The sequence below is a fragment of the Theropithecus gelada genome, chromosome 17 (assembly GCF_003255815.1).
Source record: "Theropithecus gelada isolate Dixy chromosome 17, Tgel_1.0, whole genome shotgun sequence".
Classification (NCBI taxonomy): Eukaryota; Metazoa; Chordata; class Mammalia; order Primates; family Cercopithecidae; genus Theropithecus; species Theropithecus gelada.
The window spans coordinates 68,283,443-68,290,696 of record NC_037685.1 but is presented as its reverse complement, the minus strand read 5'-3'; the positions used below and the strand labels follow the sequence as shown (position 1 = coordinate 68,290,696).

At 47.0% G+C, this 7,254-nt stretch overlaps 1 protein-coding gene and 2 pseudogenes across 2 annotated transcripts in view; 2 read left to right on the top strand and 1 right to left on the bottom strand.

Moving 5' to 3' along the window:
• Window positions 1-570: 570 nt before the first annotated feature.
• Window positions 571-2,860, top strand: LOC112610686 (annotated as a pseudogene).
• Window positions 2,861-4,161: 1,301 nt separating this feature from the next.
• Window positions 4,162-4,683, bottom strand: LOC112611031 (annotated as a pseudogene).
• Window positions 4,684-6,800: 2,117 nt separating this feature from the next.
• SMAD9 (SMAD family member 9) overlaps window positions 6,801-7,254 on the top strand; it is a 74,696-nt gene continuing 74,242 nt past the window's right edge. For both annotated transcript variants that reach the window (XM_025364809.1, XM_025364808.1), the window contains exon 1: window positions 6,801-7,002. The gene's annotated coding sequence lies outside the window, so the exon portion shown is untranslated. The remainder of the gene's footprint in view (window positions 7,003-7,254) is intronic.

Sequence of the window (7,254 nt, the reverse complement as noted above, 5' to 3'; positions counted from 1 at the left end):
TTTCTCAAAAAATTAAAAACAGAATTACTGTTTGCTCCAACAATCCACTTTCTGAATATATATCCAAAGAATTCAAAGCAGAACCTCAAAGAGATACTTGCACACCTCTGTTCATTTTTTCACGACAGCCACAAGGTAGAAGCGACCCACATGTCCACTGATGAATGGATAAAGAAAATACGGTATATACATGCAATGACAAAATATTATGCAGCCTTAAAAAAATAAAGAAATCCTGTCACATGCTACAGCATGGATAAACCTCCAGGACATTATGCTAAGTGAAACAAGCCGGTCACAAAAGGACAAATACTGTACGACTTTACTCATATGAAGTATCCAAAGTAGTCAAAAATCACAGAGACAAAAAATGGAAAGGTAGTTTCTAACTGGGGGAACTTGGGGAGAGGGCATTAGTGATTAATAGGCACTGAGTTTCAATTTTGCAAGATAAAAAAGTTCTAAACATCTGTTGCTGCAAGACAATAGTTAAGACTTCTGAACCGTACATTTAAAAAAATTAAAGACATTAGCTTCCGGTTCTAGGAAGCCACGGCTTAAGATGCAGACATGTCCAAGTCCAAGAACCACACCACACACAACCAGTCCCGAAAATGGCACAGAAATGGCATCAAGAAACCCTGATCACAAAGATACAATCTCTCTCTCTTTTTTTTTCAATTGAGACGGAGTCTCGCTCTGTCACCCAGGCTGGAGTGCAGTGGCTCGATCTTGCCTCACTGCAACCTCTGCCTCCCGGGTTCACACCATTCTCCTGCCTCAGCCTCCTGAGTAGCTGGGGCTACAGGTGTCTGCCACCACGCCTGGCTAATTTCTTATATTTTTAGTGGAGACAGGGTTTCACCGTGTTAGCCAGGATGGTGTCGATCTCCTGACCTTGTGGTCCGCCCGCCTCGGCCTCGCAAAGTGTTGGGATTACACTACGTCTGGCTGATATGAATCTCTTAAGGGGGTAGACCCCAAGTTCCTGAGGAACATGTGCTTTACCAAGAAGCACAACAAGAAGGGCCTAAAGAAGATGCAGGCCAACAGTGTCAAGGCCATGGGTGCACGTGCCGAGGCTATCGTGGCCCTCGTAAAGCCCAAGGAGGTTAAGCCCAAGATCCCAAAGGGTGTCAGCCGCAAGCTCGATCGACTTGCCTACATTGCGCACCCCAAGCTTGGGAACACAGTGAAACCCCATCTCCACTAAAAATACAAAAATTAGCTGGGCATGGTAGCGTGCACCTGTACTCCCAGCTGCTCAGGAGGCTGAGGCAGGAGAATCGCTTGGACCCGGGAGGTGGAGGTTGCAGTGAATCGAGATCACACCCCTGCACTCCAGCCTGGGCGACAGAAAAAAACTATCTTAAGTTGTAAAATTTTCCATAAAATTCTGGATGTGTGTTATCTCTTGAAATGATATTATCACAGGGCCACAGCTGTCTGGAGCTGCATACCAATCGCTCCCTTCAGAAAGGCAAAGCCACATCTCTCTTCTAATTACTTTCCTAATATTTTTCACCACATGCTAAACATTGCATTCATTCGACCAATATTTATTGAGCACCTACTATGTGCCAGGCATTGTTCCAGGCTGTGGGGATACAAGTAGTGAGCAAGACCAGCCTTCTTACAGAGGAGCCAGTCAAAACAAACATATACATAGTTTATACAATTTCATGTAATGATGCTGCTGTGAGGGGGAAAAAGATAAATTCATTTTAGGAACAATTGTGGGAAGAGGAGGGTGATCTTCTTTTATCTTTTTTCCCCAAAGCATAGTTTCCTCCTTCATAGTACCTATTTCTTCTAAAGGTAGCATTTCCTTCCACCTTCGATTCTTGATTTCTCCAGTTTTTTGTTTTGTTTTGTTTTGTTGCCAAAGTTTATTATCTCTTAAAGTGTGCATAAATGCATCTCCTCCTCACTTTTCTAGAATGTCGCAGATGCCCACCACCTCATGCCTAGATGGTTGCAGTGGCTTCCCAATTGGTCTCCTTATCTCTTATCTCCACAAACTTTTCTCCCTCACCCCCGTCCACCTTCCAGCCTGTGTAGATTATTCTTCCTGGGATGTCACTGCCCATGTTGCATCACTTTTCAACTCCACTTCAAGTTCCAGGACAGCAATGAGGTGTACATACCTGGGTTTTAGAGTCAGGCAGCCTGGAAGGGATAGTCTGTGTGTCCCTCAGATTCCTCACTGTAAAATGCAGATGATAATTCTCCCGTGAGAGGTCGTGAGAGGGAAATGAGAGGAGGTGTGGGAAGCGCCAGTCCAGTTCCCGGTTGGGGGACTCTCAAAATGGAAACAGCATCTGATCCTCACTGCTGAGTCAAGATGGTCCATCGCTCTCTTGTCTCAATCCTTTAAAATGTATTTGGTGACGAACTGCTGCGTTAACACTATTTTTCTTATCTACCCAACTAGTTTGACAATTCTCCTAGGAAAACTGAGGCTTTTCTACTCAAAGCCTCAGGGAATTCTGCACATAGCAGGCATTCTGCCTTCATGATTGAACAAGTTGGGCCTGCATCAGTGTCAGGCCAGGGTGGCAAGTGGGCTGAAGTGCAGCCTGCACTCTGCTGTGAGGCCAGCACCTGCAGGACTGCACCCACTGAGGCAGGGTGGAGGCCTGGAGGGTGCAGGACAGTAGATGTTCATGTTCTCTTCTCAAGTTGCAGCTGAAATTTCAACCCTGTGAAGACCTCCCTGACACCTCCCTGTGCCCATGCCCCTACGGTGACACACAAAGTTGTGTGATAATCATTGGTACGTGTATCTCTCTGTTAGGCTGCATTTACTAAGGGCCAGTGCTCTGTGTTCATACAGTTAATTCGGGTGCCTGGTACTTAGGAAAGCGTTTAATGATGATTACAGAATGAAAGATGACTTTCAAGGAAAGTCCGAATGGGAGGCAGAAAAACTGCAGCATCAGGACAGAGTTACAGATAAAATTTAGAGAGGAGACTTGAGGTGGGAGGAGTGTGGAGGCTTTGATTCCTAGTTACTACTCTGAGTGGAAACATTATCATGCTAGCGCAAACTTAAGGTACAAGAGACGTACAAAGCAGAATCTTTGCATCCATGGATGACTACAGACTTTGTTACAATCTGTTTTTTTATTTTTTATTTATTTTTATTTTTATTTTTTGAGACGGAGTCTCGCTCTGTCGCCCAGGCTGGAGTGCAGTGGCCGGATCTCAGCTCACTGCAAGCTCCGCCTCCCGGGTTTATGCCATTCTCCTGCCTCAGCCTCCCGAGTAGCTGGGACTACAGGCGCCTGCCACCTCGCCTGGCTAGTTTTTTGTATTTTTTAGTAGAGACGGGGTTTCACCGTGTTAGCCAGGATGGTCTCGATCTCCTGACCTCGTGATCCGCCCGTCTCGGCCTCCCAAAGTGCTAGGATTACAGGCTTGAGCCACCCCGCCCGGCCTTTTTTATTTTTTAATACTATTTTATTTATACTCACATATGAAAAAATGGTTATACTATCATGTTTACATAGATGCTAATATTGGAAACAGCATTCAGTAACAAATTACATTTAAATTTTATAAAGAACACACAAACATTAAAACACTGATTGGTTATAGGAAGCGGAGTTTGAGGAAAAACCATTAGCTATAATTTTTATTTTCATTAAAGAGCAGCACTCTCTGAGAAGAATGAATCAGTAACATTCATCTATACCATAAAATAATAAGTACAAAGGAATAGTTCGTGATTGTACTGATTTTGCTTTTACTAAGCCATTTTACGTTCCTCGCACTCAAGGCGAATAAATAAAACATAATCTGAAGAAAAATATCTCCTTATTATTATTCGCAATAAAAAAATCGGCTTCATTCTGCAGGCCTGGGCAGATTGTACAATAGAGAGCACTTAATGGCTCAAGTGGATCAATGTACCGGTTTGATTCTGATCCACGGAATGGAATCTCATCCATATTTGGTGGCTGGACTAACTCCATGGGAGCTGTGATAGACTGAACCATTTTTGTGGTATCCCCAGATCTCACTAAATAAGAAAAGACCCTACCCCAGAAAATATAACAATTGATCTGTCCATAAATTTTATCTATATGCTTGCTCTTCAGTATAAGTTGGAAAAAGGGGCCTTTTCTTGAGCACATGGATAAAAGTACTGCGGTCTAAAGATTGCTGGATCGATATTGTGTTGTTATAATAAAGATAAGGTACACATTGAAACCATTGTCCGATTAAGAAACTTCCATAACTTGTCTCAATTCTTCAAAGAATGGAGTACGTTTCTTTTCTAGGCTGACAATTAGTCCTGTATTGGCATTGCTGCTGGCTATGAAACTCACTACCAAAGGTAATGATTTAATTGAATCACCTGGTAGGTGTAACAGTAACATGATACTTTTATTTTTTGAAAGTCCAAGTTTGCTCCTTTGGTCTGTTGCAAGGGCAAAAGTAGATGAGAAACCAGGTCTCAAAGCACGCTCTGGAGCATTATCATTGGCCACTTCAAAATAGGTACTCCAACTCTGACACAACAATAGCATGGAGCCCTTCAACACTTGGTAACATTTTATACATGAATCGCTTTAGGTCACCCACCATGATGAACTCCCTTCTCTTGCAGGATGAATCTCCATGACTGGGAGTTCTGGGCTGCCCGGTTCTCTCCACTGTCACTTCAGGGACAGCTTCAAAGACCACAATCTGGTTTTATGTTGGGTATATGGCAAATGCAAAGAATGGACTCTCTCTTGGGGTAAGGAAGCCGCCCTTCCTACCACTGTTTTATAGCCTGAGGGAGCTCATGTTAGGCCAAGACCTTAAGGTCTTTCAGAAAACAGATCTCAGTTTTGCCGTGGTTTTGAGGTCCTGAACCAAAATTTCACTGGCGGTTCTACCAAATCACAACCTCTGACTGAGTCTCTCCTCTCATATGATTCCCATAACAGAATGTTTTGGTGGAAGTTCTGTTAAGCAGTAAAACCACAGCCAATCAAGAAATCACCGATAAAGCAAAGTCTAGCTTTCCATTAACCAGGACAGTCAGCTTCTGTAAAATGGAGTGTCAGCACTGCGCCTTCTGTACTAGGCCAAGTGCTTTCTCCTTCTTGGAACTCACCAGATCTTACTGTTCTTGAGTGCAATGGATTAACTTTCTATACTAGCCTTGAGGAATACATGATAGGAATTCTATCAGTGACAGACTAATGTTTAGGCAGGGAAAAGTCATCATCATGCAGAAATATCCTGGTATGTAAATGAGAACGTACAGAAAAAAGCTGACTAGACATACTCTAAATCAAAGGCCTGCCAAGAATCAAGAGAATTCCGCGAACTGAAAACGACTCCATGCCAGAATCATGAGCCAGCGCTGCAGAGGTTATAATTTCTTTGTCTGCATTGTGTCCTCCGCATTATGCTCATATAGGAGAAGAAAACTGAGATAGTGATTGGGCCATTTCTTTTCTTAATTTAATTTTAAAAAACTTGAGCCACAAGGTATCAATTCTGAGGACCTAATTAGCTTACTGACAATAAAGTCCACAACCAGCATAATCCTTAAAATATAATCTGTAGCCCTTACCAGTTCCGCTGTTTCCTGGTGTTTCTCACCCAGGAGGATCTCAAACCCAACACGTAGCCAGGAGCAGAGGTATCTGGACCAATGTAGAAAGAAGACTTCGGGGTTAAGGCATGGTATTTAAGGTTCTGCTGCAAATGTTGCTTTAAACAAATCACTATTCAACTACAACGGTATAATAATGCAAAAATATCATCTGCCATGAAGAAAGTGCAGTGCTTTGAGAACTAGAAAAAGCAGTTAAATTTAAGGCCTTGCTTTATATTTCGGAGCTGCTATCGGGGCCTATTGGACGTATGACTTTCGGGCACACAGGAGCAAACTGAAAACTGCCCTATGTGGCTTTATTCCACGTTCACCCCTGCAGCAAATGCCTTTTCTGTGAGGACCTACGGGCTGATGGGGAATCAAGAAGTGGTTCCTCCCAAGTGGCGTTTCTGAGTGGGTTCCAGGAGTCCACAGTGACCTTAAGAGGCAGGCTACTTGGGGGGCAGCCAGGCCATGAGACGAGAAAGTTGTTAAGTAACATTGCTGTGTGCCCATAAGTTTGTATCTTTTATTAGATTAGATAATATATCTCACATGCTGGGTTGTTAAGCAAATAAATATGCGTAAGGAAATTACAATCCACATAATTATATAAGTCGTTTCAACCAGAGTGATTATATTTTCTTGTGCCTATGCCAGTGCAGCCCAGTTGCTCTGTCACTGTCAATGGGGTCAGGATCCCCTTACTCCGAAAAGCAAATCAAGAACAAACAGGGCAAATGAGAGTCCACCAGGGCCCAGAAACATGTGAGAAACAGCAGCTCAGAAGGGTCTCCAGACTGATGGGCGGGTGATCCTATATTCTTATTGGGCTGACAACCCTTCTAAGGCTTCGGGCTCCAGGTGCTGGCAAGAAATCTCAGAGGTGGGGTGAGGGAGAGAGACGCGAGGGACCCACGCAGGCAGAAGGCTCCCACCCCACCCCGGGAGCCCCCAGCAGGCCAGGATCTCCGGCAGGGGCTGAGCCTGGGGTCGCGCAGGGGGACGGAGAGGGCAGCCCGCGGCTGGGGGTGGGGAAGAGGCGGGAACCCAGCTGCGGACCGCTGCGAGGTGTACTCCCCCGCCACCCCCGCGCCGCGAGTTTCCGCGCACGTGGCCGTGGGGCCGGCCTCGCTCCCGCCCCCCGCCGGGCCCGCGCAGCCCCCTCCTCCGCGGTTCCCGGAGTGGCCAGAGCGCGCGGCGGCGGGCGGGGGCGGGCCGCAAGCAGGGCTCCCTGGCCGCTTTCCAGGTCGGCGCACTAATACGGGCGATGAGGCTTCGCGGCTCCAGTCTGACTGACGCCGGCTGGGGCCGCCGCCGCCGCCGCCGCCGCTGCAGCCGCTGTCTCGGTCCCCGCCGCCGCCGCCGCCGGGCCCTGCAGGCGCTGAGCGCGCAGCCAGGCAGTGAGTGCGCGGCGCTCGGAGCGGGCGGCCGGGGGACCACCGCGGGGGCGGGGTGGGGGGCGCCGGACCTGGGTGGGGGAGGGATGAGTGGCACCGCGGGGACAGGTAAGACGTGCCCTCCGCGGCCGCGCGCTGCTTGTGTGCGTGCGTGTGAGCGCGTTGAGTGGAGGGCTAAGTTGTTCGTCCTCGGGGCAGCCTGGGAGGCTCCTCGGCGTGTGGCTTGGCTCTTGGCGCTCGCCGTCCCGGTGCTTC